The following is a 16,889-nucleotide window of genomic DNA, read 5'->3' on the forward strand; positions in this document are numbered from 1 at the left end:
GGTTTTTGATGTCGTTTATTGCGATAACTGATGGTTTCATAGTTTTTTTAATGTGTCTTGTTTTGGTTTGCTATGCTGATTTATGGTATCAATTTCTTGTTGTGATTTATTAAAGTATGCTTTCAGAAAGGAGTTATTTTTGTATGACTTATTTTCTGACATAAATACTAATTGCTTTTTTTTATTCAAAACTTATCCTTTGCATGCCTTAGGTGAGTGGTCCCGGAGCTGATATAAATGTTTTATGTGTGGGGCCATCATATATCAACCGAGATGTAAGTAGTGGTATCAATTTGTGCGATTTGTTCAATTTCATTGAATTTGCTCCGGGTTTTAGCTTCTAATTGTTTTTCTACCTTGTGCTCAATAGGATGATTTCTTTTACATTTTCCATGATATTCTGGCACAATTGGTGGAAGTGATCGAGCTTCAACCAATTCCTGATGCGCATGTACCAGTGATGAAATTTAAGTTTGATGGGATCTCTATTGATCTTCTTTATGCTAGTGTTTCTGTCTTGGTTGTTCCTGAAGTAAGTAGTACTTTGATTTTTTCACACTTTAATTGGTTTAATTTTCTTTTACATGGCTCTTATTGTGAAGTATATTTTTTCTATCCTTTTTAGTTGTCCTCATGTTTTTGCTTAAGGAGTTAAAAATGATGAGGTAGTGCTTGTTTTGATGCCATCCCCCTTATTTTGTAGTCAGCACTATTGAAGTTTGTAGCATGTAATTGCATAATATCTTGCGGGACTGCATTTTTTTTTGGCAAAGGGCAGTAGCAATGTCTCTTTTGGGGTAGTTAGTTACAGTATCCTATTCCAATACTAGTTGCATCTTCTTTCTTCTAGTAACATTTGATCTCCTATTGTGTACTTAGAGGATCTATTATATATATTGCTGGATAATTGTACATTGGTAGTATTGTGATTGTTTTCTTTTCCTGTAAGTTACAATTATTAATAGTGTGACTCCAACATGATAATTAAAATGAGCATTGTTGCAGGACTTGGATATTTTCGATGTTTCGGTTCTATACAATGTTGACGAAGCTACTGTTTGAAGTTTAAATGGATGCAGGGTTGTAGATCAAATTTTTAAGTTAGTTCCTAACATCAAGGTACACATGAAAACTTGGTTTCTTTAGCCTTGCAATGCTTTATATTCCTTCATTTTTTTAGTTATTAATGATTTTTTGTTGTATTTTAGATTTTGTATTTTTAGTACAATATGATTATAGTCCTGGTCCACTAGCAGCTTTTATTTGTTGTTGCTTTGATCCTTGAATGATTATAAATTATAAACTATCTTCATGTTTATTATACAAATATTGGCCTTTTGCTGCTCTGTCCTCTTTCACTGTGTCGATTTCTGCAATTATGCTTATGCTTCCTTGATTATTTTAAGTTTAAATTTTCTTGGTCTTTTATGTCTTGAGCTTATTATGTTTCTTTTCTGAGCTTCTTACTTGTCACTCTTGTGTTTATGTTGTGAAGACAAATGGAATAAATGGTGTAAAGTTGAAGGCCATCATAAATTTACTGGCTTCTCAGCTTATTAGTTTTTAACGCTATGTAGGGATTTGGAGGCTTTGGCTACAGAATGTGAACTTAGGGAGGAAGAGAGATGGCTCCCTAGTGTTAGTAGTTTTGATCTAATATTTTATTTAGATTCACTTGTTAATGTATTGATCGATGCATATGCTTTAATGTGTTGCAGGGTCAAAAGATTATGTAGACATCCATGTATGAATACCGAGAAACGGTAGAAAAAGGCTGACAACTAATATGCAATATTTCAAGGACGGAAGAAAGATATATTTAAGCTCTTTAAAGATTTCAATTAGTGATTCGGAATTTGTTCCACTACAACTAGTCACGAACGAATTCTAAGTTTCAATTATAATTGTTGTAATAGAAACTTAGTACTATGAGATTCGTATATATGCTATAATATATTAATGTATGCAATATAAAAATTTTGGTATAATTTTGTTGTACTTCTTAATTTTTTTTGGCAATATATATTAGTATACTAGAAATCATTGTCAGTGAATGAAATATTTTATTTTATTAGTTTTGATATTTTTTAAAAGAATATGGACAAGATAAAGCGTCCCCAAATTAGAAAATGTGGACAGGAAAAAGAGTCGCCAAAATGTTAGACAACAAATGTATGAAAATCTGGACATAGAAAAGCGTCACCAATCCTAAAATTCTTGACTACAAAAAGCGTCGCCAAAGTTAAGAAAGTGCGCCAATTGTTGCAAGTTGCGACGCTTCGTATAAAAATTTAGACACAATAAAGCGTCGAGATTCGCGACGCTTTTTGATGTCCAACAAAATTCTCGACTCACTTATTCTCGACGCTTTTTATAAACGTAAAAAGCGTCGAGAAAAAAATTTTGCGACGCTTTTTAGTGTCGAAAATAAGGCTAAAAAGCACGCATTTTGTAGTAGTGAATAGAAAAAGCACTTCAGGTATGGTATAGTTCTTAGGACCTTGTTTAGTTTCTTGGGGTTCTAAGAAGCAAAACACAGTTGCTTTATCTATAGCTGAAGCTGAATACGTGGCAGCAGCAGCATGTTGCTCACAAGTACTCTGGATAAAAAAACAGGTTAGAGATTTTGGTCTTATTTTTGAATGTGTACCTATCTACTGTGACAACACAAGTGCTATTTGTATTTCTAAAGATCCAGTTCAGCACTCTAAGGTAAAACACATCCACATTAGGCATCACTTTCTAAAAGATAATGTGGAGCAAGGGAATATTAAATTGGAATTTTGTAGTACGGAATATAAACTTGCAGATATTTTGACTAAACCCTTGAACAGAGAAAGATTTGAGAAATTGAGACTGGAACTTGGAATGATCAAGCTGAATTGATTGCTTCTGAAGTTCCTAGATATGGCAAAGTCAAAAATAATGGAAATAGAGCAAAAAGAGCATTTAGCACAATCTTGGTGTGCTAAACATAGCTGAAGTGTCACCGTTGTTGATCACTGGAGGTTAGTTCATTAAACACTCAAATAAATTTGCTAAGTAGTAATGTACTTTGCATACGTGTAAATAGCGTGTTCCAATTGCGTGTTTTATTTTCAGAAAGTTTTCAAATCAATTGAATTTGGAAAGAAAATAATTTTGGTAAATACATCCTATATAATTTTGGAAAAATTAGTTGAACTTGTTTAATTAATGACTGCAAATAAAACCCTTTAAATTCTTCACACCGTTTCATTTATTATAAAAGGCCTCCCTCAACCACCTTACATCATCACTGTCAAATTCGAATTTACTCCACTGTGAAAAGCTTCTACACCCTTCTAAAACCCTCTAAAAGATAACAATGGTCATAATTACCTCTCTCAGCTCCTCCGAAAATTCACAAAATAACCCTTCCTCAGAACAAGAAGAAGTTTCATCACTTCCACTTGTCTCTTTCACTAAATCACAATCACTCCCTCCGTCCTCTAAAAACATGCAAAATCCAAAACCCGCTGAAACCGAAAACCTATCCTATGAGCAACTCATTGAAAAATTAAAAGAATGGAAAGAAAAGAAGGAACAAAGGAAGACGGTTGAAGAGCATATCAAGGAAGTGGAGGATTTTGTTGAGGAGATAGGAAATTCTGATAAGGAAGAATCGGAGAAGGAGGAAGAAGAGGAGATCGTGGATCAAGCTGAACTTGAGTCGCAATCAGGGAGGTATGTAACTGGTCACAGAATTGACTTGAATTGGGTCAAACAAGCTAAGTTCCTAGAATTTCTTGATTTAATTAAGTTCCAAGGGTGGGAATATTTGTTGACAAAAGCATCAAACAATTTCATGTATCCAATTGCAATGACTGAATTTTGTGAAAATTTTGAAGCAAAATTGGGGGTAATTACCAGTGAAGTAGGTGGTGTTAAAATTGAACTAAATGTCGAAACCTTAGGCAAAATCTTGAAAACTCCTACTGAAGGTTATGAAACTTATATTAAAGGGAAGACAAGTGTAAACGTGGGAAATTACTTGAGTGGAGATATAGTTGAAGCCTTAGGAGGATAACGAGGAAGGAAAATTATGAGTCACAATGATCTGAGCCCTATGAACAACTTCTGTTTAATCTTGTTAAGAAAACCATTCTGCCTAGAACTGTTAACAAAGGGGAAGCATGTTTGATGGATATGGCAGTGATTTTCTGCATTTCTAAGAAAATCAAGGTTAACTTTCCTTCCTTAATGTATCAACACTTAGAACATTGTATCCCTGGGAAGACTAAAGTAGGATATGGAGCTATTTTGTCTACTGTTTTTGAAAATTTGGGTTTTGAATTACAAGGAAATTATGGAGGCTTAGATGAGAAGCCAGAAAACGTGATTAATGAAGAAACACTGGCTGGGATTAGTCTGGAGGTAGTTCAAGGGAAAATACAGAAGTTGGAGAAGGGGAAGAAAAAAAAAGGAACAGGCAAAAGAAAAGGAAAGGCTATGGTGGAGCAACCTGTTAGGAAAAGCAGGAGGCTATCAACAAGCACTATTCCTCAAACCAGTCTAGAGAAACCTTTAGACTTGGATGTTGAGGAGAAAGTGCTTGATGGGCAAGTTGCAGAGCTGATGGACAAAATGGAGAGAGTTGAAACTCAAATGAAGGATTCAGTTGGAATGGTTCAGATTCAAAAGCTGGAAAAACTTGTGCAAGAGCAAGGGAAAGCATTGAAAGATCAAAAGAAGCTTGTGCAAGAACAGGACAAGGCTTTGAAGGAACAAAAGGAGGAGTTTCTTCAGCAGATTCAAAGTCTTGAGCACAAGCTGGAAGCTCTTATTGCACAGCAAAAGGAAGACAGCAAGCAGATTTTGAGCCTCTTGCAAACTTAGCCATTCTCTTCTTTTTCAGCTTATCTTTATTAGCCTATCCTTACTCCCCTTTGCAGTCATGAACATTTTCAACTTTAGTTTTTGAATGCTAAAACAATTTATTTTGTTATTTTGGTCTGTAAGGCTATAACAGGATGTTTATTTTCAGTTTTAAATGAATGCTTTTGGAACTGTTTATACATGTGTGTTTTTGTATGTTATGAATGCTTACACAGGAGAGTGGAACTAACTTAAGGGAAGTTAGCAGCGCTGCCTTCAGTTTCCCACACTCGATGAATTGCTTGTGGGGCTGTGGCTATATGCTTAATAACTTGAAAAACAGGACTTTTTGATAATGCCAAAAGGGGGAAAAGATGAAGCAAACTTGGAAGCTATAGTTGTTCTGGGTTTTAGTTGATAAAGTATCAGAACTCTCTCTGATATGATGCTTGAGTAGTTTAGTTAGTCTAGTTAGTTTCTTTTAGTTTATTTCTATTTTTGCTTAATTTTATTTTATTGTTGTTCGTTTAATTTTTGTTCTGTGTGTGTTTACTTTCTGTCAATAAATTAAAAAATAAAAAAAAATACGACCTTCTATTTTTTTTAACTTATTCTAGAGTTTGCTTAAGTTTGTCATCATCAAAAAGGGGGAAATTGTTGAAGCATAAAGGTTTTGATGATGAGGAACTTAAACTAAAAGCAAACTCATCTAATAAAGATTCTCTAGTGTGTGATTAGTCAAGGTGCAGAATAATCTTGGTGATTGAAGAACCATCTGAATCTAAGAAGACATGAAGAAGATCTTTATTGAAGAAGTTAAACAAATCAGAGGAAGAGTTCTCTAACAAGAACTAAGTTCCCTAACAGGAACGTTCCCTAACAGGAACGTTCCCTAACAGGAACTTGAAGACTAGCAGTTAAGTTCTTTGGTGGAACTTGATATGCTTGGAGTCCAAGTAATTCATCTGGTCAGAGTGCGGCGCAGTGTAGACACCCATTTGTGTCTCCCCAAAACCAAACCCGGTGATGAGTGCCTTTCACGTCGAATCATAATCGAATGAAACGAAGTGTGGAAAGGTCTAGTGTTGCGGAAAGTTTTATTTCTTTTCTCTTCTCCCTGTTTTTGAAAACTTTATTTTAAGAAAACAGCCAATCCAGTTTGTTTGGTCCATGATATGGGTCCAATAGTGGTGTAGTTGGATGGGGCTTGCAAAGACCTTTCCAACGATATATTATAAGCCCAATTCCGATGAATATTGAGGAAATTATGGCCAATTTACTAAACTGGGTCCGGTTTGAGCTTTATGTACGGCCCAATGATCTAGGGGAGGGCCTAATATAATTTATCATTCCTAATGCAATTAGGAATGGTTTTAGTCTTCTAGAACATTCTAGAAAGTTCTTTCCATTCCTAATTCAATTAGGACTTTTCAGAGTTTTAATCAAGATCAAATAGCATTTTCGATGGAATTATATTATTTTATCTTCCAGTACGGGAAATTTATCAGATTTTCGAAAACGCGTTGAAAACCAGTTTGGCGTCCAACCCCAAGCCTTGGCGCCTGGAACCAGGATTGGCGCCAGGCGCTAGCCATTGGCGCCTGGCGCTAGCCACTAATTCAAGTGATCGCCAATAATAGTTTATTTGTGCATTAAATTCAACCAACATAGATTAAACAGGTTTAGGTTAATCCTATTGATTGCATGTTAATCAGAAAGCGCACATGAATACGAGCAGAATAAAGTAGAGGCCTATTATTAGGGCAGGTTCAATCTCTTTTAGGTTGGATTTGTACCTTCATCCCCGAACCCTTATTTGGTTCATGACCTTATGGAGTTGACGATCTCTTGGATCGTTAAGGGGTGTAACCTTCACCTCGTGAACGGTTTACAAGTTTCTTAAAAACTTGTTGGCGACTCTTTTGCTCTATCTTCTTCCCTTTTGGACGCCACCGTACTTTAGTGTATGATCACAGTGGGGTTCAAGCTAGTGGGATTTTAAAGGCTTGAAACTATTCCCTACAGTTTTTGGCGACTCCACTGGGAGGATTTCTATTTTAATTCCTGAATTTGTTTCGGCAATGATTAGAATGAGTGGATGAGACTCGAAAAGTTCTAAGTATTTCATGTGCGTAATTTTGATTAACATTATTGTCATATGCATAAAAAAAGGTTCTCATTGGAAAGACCATCCGTAATGAATCAAAAACATAGGATTTTACACGTAGGAAATTTGAGGAATGTCTTTCACAACTAGGACTGAAATAACACCGCGCGAAACTGGATGATTTTATTGAGCACAGAAAGCTGCTGAGGCATGTGGGAAGTAGCGTCAGGGGCCAGAGCTTGGCGCCAAACTTTTAGCCATAGCGCCAGACACCATTATTGGCGCCAGGCGCTACAGTTAAAAGTTGGCGCCAGTCTCTGTTTGCTGGCGCCAATTTCCCCCAATACCGAGCCAGAAATATGCGTTCTAATTTCGACCGGTTTTTCGTATTGTTTGCTCGATCTTGCTTCCTGATTGAATTTTTTCTCACTTTTCTGAAACCCATATGTGTTCTACATATGGACATAACCTTCTGGGAATTCATGCTCTATCTACCCGATTGAACGCTCCTGGCAACAAAGGGTACATCTGAGATGTTGAATTCACCAAACCATGGAAGTGAGTTTTTTCTAAAAACTCGCGGTGTCCCATCCACACGCGCTAACCCTTCACGGTTAGGCTTCTGCGCGGTGCATCCGGACAATTAACCATGGACCCTATTTGACTAAACCATATCCCGAACTTTAGAGAACTAGAGCCATGGTTAGGTTGCGAACTCATTGCATCATATTGTGCCTACTTGACTAATTGTGCATTATTTGTTGTGCATATATATTCTATGTTTCTCTTAACCGTTTGTTGATTTGTGTTGAGACTAAAATTAATGACTTAAAGAACTTTGCCTATTTAATTAATTAATTAATTAATTTGAGTCAATAAAGTTTTTTTTTAATCGGAATTGACCTAGTACGACTTTAGGCATACCCCAGTTGACTAATAATACCGGAAACAGTCCCAGACCGAAGCTCCAATGTTGGCGCCAAACTAAATTGTCTGGCGCCAACCACCATAATGCGACGCCAGTCCTGTCGCTTGGCCGACAGTTCGGATTATTGGTCGAGTCATCACCTAGGGTCTAATTAACCAGTTTGCTAATTAATTCGGTTAATTTTCGCTGTCAATAACACCTTGTCAAGTCATTAATCGAGTCTTGATCACATAGTCTAGCCATATGGTCATGACACGAGTCTTAACATGTCACCTACACTCACTAGTCTTAGCACACACTTTGAGTATACATCACCATGGCCATGTCTTAGGTTCATGCATGAGTCGGTCTTTTCCGTCATTTGAGTTGGGGGGTACATTCTATTCCTAATTCTTCATATCCCTCCACCTAAATCTTTTTCACATTCTATTTCAATTTTTCTTCAATTCCTCCATCCATTGCATATTGAATAAAGTTTGAGTCAAATAATTAACGATAAGTACCCCCAAATTCCTTTTCCACAGTACTTGGTCGAGGAGAGAAGGGCGATTAATCAAGGACAACCTCTTTATTCAAGTCTCGCTTTTTGATAAACCGATTCGTCAAAAGAGGAAGGCTAAGAAGATAATGGCAACTCAAGAAGAAGTCAATGATCTTAAGAACCAATTGGCTACTATGACTGAGACACTGAAGCTCCTCACACTTAAGGTCGATGATCCCGTGAAGCAACAACAAATGAACCTCATGCAAGAGAGTCTAAGCAAGCTATCTAGTGACTATAAATTTCAGGGCATGAGTTCACAAGGGGTCTCGCTGGACAAAGAACTTCTTCCGCATAAGTTCAACGCCACTGACATCCCTAAATTCAAGGCAACAGATAACCCTTACTTCCATCTAAGAGCTTTTGAAACTATAATGAGCATTAAGGGTATCGATAAGAAGGTTTTCCCCTCTCTGTTCCCACTATCTCTTGAAACCGTTTGCCAACAATGGTTCTTCTCCCTTGACAAGGAGAAAACCTCTACCTGGGAATCGATAGTGAACGCTTTCGTTGATAGGTACAAGTGCAATATCTAAGTTGAAACCGACCATAGACAACTTGAGATGCTAAGACAAAAAGAGAATGAAGGCTTTACTTCTTTCTTTAATAAATGGAGGGAAACTTCCGTCAAGATGATTGAGGTCCCCACCGAAAAGGAGTCTGTGAGGATGTTTATCAAGAATCTCCAAGAAAAGTACTCAAAGCACTTAAAATATCAACACAGCTTGAATACTTTCAAGGCCGTTTATGACATCGGAATTGAAATCGAAGACGACCTCGCAAAGCAAAAAGCTACTAACAATAGTAACCACGGTGGCTGGAAAGGAAAGAAGAACGACAATCCTTCTTCTTCCGAAAACGCCCACTCTAGTAATAATGTTAGTACCTTTGACCATAATGGTGTCTTAGCCATAGATAATCAAGGATCTAAAATAAAACCCAGGCGAGAGTTCACATCCATTGGAATGACTTACGATGCTGCTTTCGATCGTCTCTATGATCGAGGATTAATCAAACCTATTGGCCCTACCGAGGATCCAACACCAGAAAATCGATCTTCGAGATGGAATCCAAATTCCTATTTCAAGTACCATCGAGGAAACAGTCATACCACTGATGAATGCTACAGGTTTTAAAATCTCATTCAAGATCTCATAGAAGCAAATAAGATCCCATTGCCTCTAGCTAGCGAGAAGACTGGATGATGTCGGAGCAAACAACACAAGACAAGAGGCGAGCTTCAATGAAAAGATTTCATGACCTTTTTTTCTATTTTTTTTTTTTCATTTTTTCCTTTCCCCAATAAGTCTAGCATAGGCACCTTTTCTTTTCCTTTAGATTATTTTTGTAGTTTTTCTTTTCTTTTCCCTTTTTAATAAAATGAGCATTTATTTCCTTATATATGATCATTTCATTACATTGCATCAAATATAATAAAAATAAAAAAAAAATAATAAAAAAATAAAAAATCCATTAAGCACAAGGTATACCAATGATTTAAGGCACCCATTGTAGCCACATCATATCTCCTTTCGCCCTTCAATTATGCAATCCTTTCTTCATAAACCACTTTGAGCCTCGTCTAACGATAGACCCTTCTTTTTTTTTCAACCTACATCTACCTAACCTTGGGATGGGATGGGGTGCAACTTATGCAATTCTAAAGAAAGCTTGAGCAAATTCAAAAGAAAGCAATAACAAAAAATAAGCAAAAAATAATAAATAAAAGTGTACAAAAGGGTAAGTGTTCCAATGTCTTTGATATGAAAGTATCTTCGATAAGAACACGTCTCAGATTGTGTCTCTTATCGAGTGCTCGGTACCGTGCCTGAGAAACATGAATGCCAAGTGAGTGATAGACCGCATGATCGGGATTGCCCACACTTGCAAAAATAAAATAAATGCCAAAGCAAAAAGAGCTAAAAAAAAAGAGTAGAAACTCAAGCATAAAAATACAAAGATTCAAAAGCGAGGTTGCACACCTTGGGGGCTTATCTAGGGTCTTGAGCCTTTATCCCCTTCTTCTTTAAACCTTTAGCCTAACCACGTTACAACCCTTAAAAAAACCTTTTTTTGAGGTATACACACTTGTGCGAGGTTCGGCTAGAGCTACGTTCGGCCTGATTCCTAACGGATACGTAGGCAACCTCACATCGAGGTGCGGTCGTAATAAAAATGCATTCATATTCACATTCACACACTTACACCATGATCATATCAAGGGATCCCCTGTGCTCATCCCTATTCATTTAGAGCTAGACTTGGGGGCTTAATCCCTACATCATTAGCTTACCTAGCCTAAGAGTCACCACCATTTGACTCTTTTAACAAATAACATCTTCCTACACACTTAGCTCTTGCGGCCTAACTTTAGTGTCACTTTCACACACATCACAAATACATGACCAAATATATCTTCCATTAGGAACCCTTTGTCATGAAATCACAACGCTGAAGCATGCCTTGTCATGTCAACATCACTCATCAATCACAATTGTCATTACATCACGAAATATATATGAAGTGCTTAGCCTCCGTGCCTAAGTTACCCAAATACTTTCATCATGGAGTCAACAGTTGAAATAGCCTAGGATGAATTAATCCTTGAACCTTAAGAGATAGTATCAAATGACATTTGACTAAGCTCATTCAACATGCATCTTCAAACTTTTGATTTTCTTTTTCACGTCTTTCTTTTTCGGGAGAAAGTCGGTACCCTCCACAAAATTCGACGGAAAAAATTTTCGAGTCGCACGATCACATTCAATGCACACACGAGTCATGTACACATTGAGTCATGTCGTGCCATATCACTTTGATTTGAGTCTAACACATGTGTCATTACACTTCGAGTCGAGTCAACCTCGAGTCAGTCAAACATATCGAGTCAAGTTTATACCTTGAGTCGTGTCAAGTCGATGAGTCAAGCAACATTAAGCCTTAGGTCAACCCTAAGATGATTAAAAAGATTGGCAAAGTTCTATAGTAAAGAATAAATACAGGTGCAGCAGAATAGGGAAGACCCTACTCCAATTCTTGGCGCCAGAGATATCTCAGCAACGACAGAGCTCGAAGCCTCCCATAAAGGTGATTTCGACTTCATACAGCAATTTCGGGTTCCTTGGTATGCCAGTTAGCCCCTATAAGCAATTCGACATGATTAGTAGTCGGCTCGATTACAATCGTAGTAAGCGATTGACCTAACAAAAAATCGTCTCACTTAGCTTAAGCGCCTAAAACACTGGCTCATTACAATCGGTTCAAAAGCAAGCACTTAAACGACAATATTTCCAAATATGGATTGTCGCGCATTCTTATTAAAACGACAAAGTTTTCCAAAAATTGGATTGTCATCCCCAACTGACAATATTTCCAAAAATGGATTGTCGTGCATCTTCTTCAACGACAATTTTTCCAAGATTGGATTGTCATCTCTAGCAAAGTTTCCAAGCGTGGATTGTCGTGCTACTTCTTTGTTTGGCAAGTTTTTCCAAGTTCGGATTGTCATACATTCATAGACCGCTGGCAAGTTTTCCGAGATTGGATTGTCATACACCCAATTACCTATAGCAAAATTTCCCAAAGGATTGTTGTAGGTTTCTATTCATCATAAATTTCGGCAAAGTTCCTCAACGTGGATTGTCATTCATTCATCCAATAGTGGCAATATTTTCCCAAAAGGATTGTCGCATAGCGTTGGCAAATTTCCAAGGTGGATTGCTTTCAAGAGTTATATTCCAAGATGTGGATTGTCGATCGTAGCAAAGTTCTTATGAAAGATTGTTACGAAGCATTGGCAACTTTTCCAAAAATTGGATTTTGGCAAATTTTCCGAGGTACGGATTGTCGCTTCATCGTGACAACATTTCCAAGGATGGATTGTTACGTGGCATTGATAACTTTCCCTAAATTGGATTGTCATACATCATACAAGAGTTGTGTTGGCAACTATTCCCAAAGAAAAGAGGATTGTCATCACAGCAAAAGCACCGACATACTGGTTCACAAGCAGCAAAGCGCCGACGTACTGGCATAGAAAATATATTAAAAAGCAGTGATCTTTTCGAAGACTATCACAGCGGAAAAAAAAGACGTTCTTTGTTCTGAGGCGCGTGAACATATCAAGAAGAAGCTCTTTGTTCAGAGACTAGTGAACATCGAAACAGCAAGGTGGCGTTCCCTGGATTATGGAGGGTTGTCACAAACAGCTGAAGATTGTTTCAAGAGAAGCAATCTTCGATAGTATTCCCTTGGACGTGGAATATTATCAATGCGGATGGAGATTGTTTCGAGAGAAATAATTTTCGATGATGTTCCCTTGGACGTGGAATGTTATCATAGCGGGGAGGATAGTTTCGGGCGAAGCAATCTTCTGATTTGGAAGCAGTTACAGGCGTAGCGGTTTTCAAGCGGGATGACATTCTCTAGCTTGCAGGAGGTCATCAAAACAAATCGGTTACTTTCAGAGACGTGTGCTCGACGGTGCAGATACGCGTTTCTTAACTCTTTTATCTGTTTAACTAATGCTAGTTTTGCAGGTATCGGCGTTACAAGATTGATTTAGGATTGCAGAACGTTCTGAATCATTCTCCGTCCCTATCGTTACTTTGACTTTCGTTTTCGAAACTTGCGTTTCTCCAAACTCAGTCAAAGTGGGGGCTTCTGTAGACACCCATTTGTGTCTCCCCAAAACCAAACCCGGTGATGAGTGTCTTTCACGTCGAATCATAATCGAATGAAATGAAGTGTGGAAAGGTCTAGTGTTACGAAAAGTTTAATTTATTTTCTCTTCTCCTTGTTTTTGAAAACTTTATTTTAAGAAAACAGTCAATCCAGTTTGGTTGGTCCATGATATGGGTCCAATAGTGGTGTAGTTGGATGGGGCTTGCAAAGACCTTTCCAACGATATATTATAAGCCCAATTCCGATGAATATTGAGGAAATTATGGCCAATTTACTAAACTGTGTCCGGTTTGAGCTTTATGTACGGCCCAATGATCTAGGGGAGGGCCTAATATAATTTATCATTCCTAATGCAATTAGGAATGGTTTTAGTCTTCTAGAACATTCTAGAAGGTTCTTTTCATTCCTAATTCAATTAGGACTTTTCAGAGTTTTAATCAAGATCAAATAGCATTTTCGATGGAATTATATTATTTTATCTTCCAGTACGGGAAATTTATCAGATTTTCGAAAACGCGTTGAAAACCAGTTTGGCGTCCAACCCTAGGCCTTGGCGCCTGGAACCAGGATTGGCGCCAGGCGCTAGCCATTGGCACCTGGCGCTAGCCATTGGTGCTGGCGCCAAACTAGCCGGGGCTGGCGCCAATGTGGTTTTACGATCTTCAGACTCTGTTTTGTTAAATTATCTTTTTTGGCTGATTTTCTCTATAAATATCGTATCAAAAACTCCGTTTTCATTCATCAAGATTCACCAACATTCACTAATTACCAACTTTAATCTACAATTCATTCATCTACGATCTTCATCTTTCATTCACCAATTCTCCATAATCAAGTATTCTTTAGCATTCTTTCTTTCTTGCTTTTTAATACAAAATTCCGCATTCATTAGATCTAGAAACACCTAGCCATATTTGAAGTTGCCTTCGCCCTAGACGTGAAAGGTTTTAATTTCTGAGGGTTTGGTCCCAAATCTCTTTTTCAATTATTTAATTTAATTGCTTTGATTATTATTTTCCTTGAAGTTACTAACGTGTGTATTTTGTTATTAGAAAGAGGCACGAAGCATCAAAGTAAGTACTTTAATTGATTTATTGATATTATGGTGTAGACATCATGTTTATATTGTTATTATGATTCCTAGTATCATGTCTAGGGTATTTTTAATATGTTAAATATGATTGTTATGATGCTTCCTATGTTCTTTCTAATATTAATTCATGTTAGTATCATGTTAGGGCTAAAGATTTGATTTTTATTGCTTAGTGACATGCTAGGGTTTGTTATTAATCTTGTTAGTATCATGCCTAGGATCTTGCTATGCTTTAACATGATTATGATTATGATTGATATTATTATGATTATTATAATGATTATTATTTATTATGTTGCTTGATATTTATTCTTTATTGCTTGATCACGCCTTTTTATGCATGGTTAAAGGGAATTGGTACTTGTAACCACGCTTAATAAGATAATTAATAATCTTGTTTAGGGTTAATTGTGATTATAATTCAAGTGATCGCCAATAATAGTTTATTTGTGCATTAAATTCAACCAACATAGATTAAACAGGTTTAGGTTAATCCTATTGATTGCATGTTAATCAGAAAGCGCACATGAATACGAGCAGAATAAAGTAGAGGCCTATTATTAGGGTAGGTTCAATCTCTTTTAGGTTGGATTTGTATCTTCATCCCCGAACCCTTATTTGGTTCATGACATTATGGAGTTGACGATCTCTTGGATCGTTAAGGGGTGTAACCTTCACCTCGTGAACGGTTTACAAGTTCCTTAAAAACTTGTTGGCGACTCTTTTGCTCTATGTTCTTCCCTTTTGGACGCCACCGTACTTTAGTGTATGATCACAGTGGGGTTCAAGCTAGTGGGATTTTAAAGGCTTGAAACTATTCCCTACACGCAGCAATAATTGTTAAAGTTTATTCTTAGAAATTATTGTTAATATGGTAAGTAGGTTAGTGCACGAGATTTATTAGAAACGTGATAAGTTTGCTTGGTAAATTAAATAAATATGGAAAATAATAAAAGATAGATTTTAGGAAAAGATTTTCTAACAAAAAGATTATTTTTCTCTAAAGTCGGTTTATTAAGAAAGATAAGTTTTCTTAATAAATATCTTTTATACTTATTTTCGGAAAAGATTTTTAGAAAACCTACTTTCTATACAAGTGTTACTTGTATAAATAGTAGAGAGCAAAACTGATTTAGGTTTTTGTGAGTTTATGCGTGGAGAAATCACAGTGCTTTAAACGAGTAAGTTTACCAAGCATTTAACTTATCATATTAGTTTCGGATTTCGTGCATTGCTTACCTATCATAATAGGCGTCTTATATTTGTATTGGTTGGGTTATTTGGGTGATTTTATAGTTTGTGTAGTATACAGTTTTGTGTAAGCTTCTTGGCGAGGCTAAGTGTTTTGTACTTTGGTGGTACGAGTAGTACTTTGGTGGTACGAGTGAATCTAAGTGTGGTGCTTAGATTGGGTAGGATAGGGTCCTATCAAGTAACAAGTCCAGTGAGGAACTTGTGAAATAAAGGTTTGTGTCTAATAGGTTGTAACTTGGTGTTTGCCCTATTATAGTGATGAAGTGTTTTGTTTTGAAATCCCTAAGGTAGGGTCGAGGTTTTACTTCCAGTTGGGCCCTGGAAGGTTTCCTCGTAAAATCTGTGTGTTTGCTTAAGTTCCTATACGCATTGTTTATTTATCCGCAAAAAGTAGTCATTAAGAACTCTATAAAATTCACCCCCCTCGCTCTTGTATTAATCATCTCAACTAACAACAACGAACTTTTACCCAAAGACAATATACATGTCTCTTTGTAAGCATTCAAGTGAGACTACGGGCATTACCTCCACATCCTAATTGAGAACATAATGTTTGTTACTCTAAGTGGTGTCTTTCTGGAAAGTAACACGTTTCCAAAACGACAAGTGGAAGGAAAATGAACTCGATGACCATCGAGCTTAGCAACAAACTAGAACTGAGAATCTCGGAAGACCTTAAAGGACTTCATGAGAATGCTTGATCAAGAATACTCAAAAGGACTTTACAAGTGCCTTAAAAGAGAATTCATTACTCACAAAACATTAAAAATGTTGGAGTAAGATCAACATGATAAAAGGGCTTTGAAAGCGCCTTAAAACTCAGTGTTTGATGCAATTACCCCGTATAGGTATAGAATTCACCAAAGGCTTGGATTGAATCCTATAAATTTTCTATTAAGTTAGAAATTAACCTAAGACTTACAGGCAAAGGAATAATGTCTTGTAAGATAGCTACGAAAAATCCAAATTCCGAATGATGGTTAGAGGCCATGAAAATCCGAAATAGACTCCATGTTTGAAAATCATGTTCGAAACTTGATTAATTTGCATGAAGGATGAAAGATCCATCAATTGCAAATAAGTTTTCAAGGAGAAAACTAACAAATGTGAAAATGTATATGCATACATAGCTAGATTGGTTGAAAAGGATATAATTAATTTCAAGGAGTTGATTTTAATAAAAACCTATTCACCAATCGAAATGCTTAAGTCTTTTCGTGATTGATCTAGCAAAATTAAACATATGAAATATGGCAAAATAGATACCAAAACCGCCTTCCCAAAATAGGATCTTGGAAGTGACTATGGAATAGTCTAAGGGTTTTGAAAATCTAAATAATGCTAGATTTGAAAGCAAGCACATGGAATCCGTCATGGGATTAAAGGAAGCATTGAAGGAATTGGAACGTGTTTTCTCATAAAGTTAATAAGAGGATTGACTTATGGA

General features: G+C 36.7%; 1 long non-coding RNA gene across 1 annotated transcript; it reads left to right on the top strand.

The window, feature by feature from the left end:
- The first annotated feature begins 379 nt into the window (after window positions 1–379).
- LOC145587276 (uncharacterized) lies at window positions 380–1,929 on the top strand. Its single transcript, XR_014101247.1, has 4 exons — window positions 380–532; window positions 1,006–1,119; window positions 1,578–1,638; window positions 1,719–1,929. It is a non-coding gene; the product is annotated as an uncharacterized LOC145587276 (long non-coding RNA).
- Window positions 1,930–16,889: the final 14,960 nt, after the last annotated feature.

The sequence above is a fragment of the Chenopodium album genome, chromosome 1, assembly GCF_948465745.1.
Source record: "Chenopodium album chromosome 1, dcCheAlbu1.1, whole genome shotgun sequence".
NCBI classification, from domain to species: domain Eukaryota; kingdom Viridiplantae; phylum Streptophyta; class Magnoliopsida; order Caryophyllales; family Amaranthaceae; genus Chenopodium; species Chenopodium album.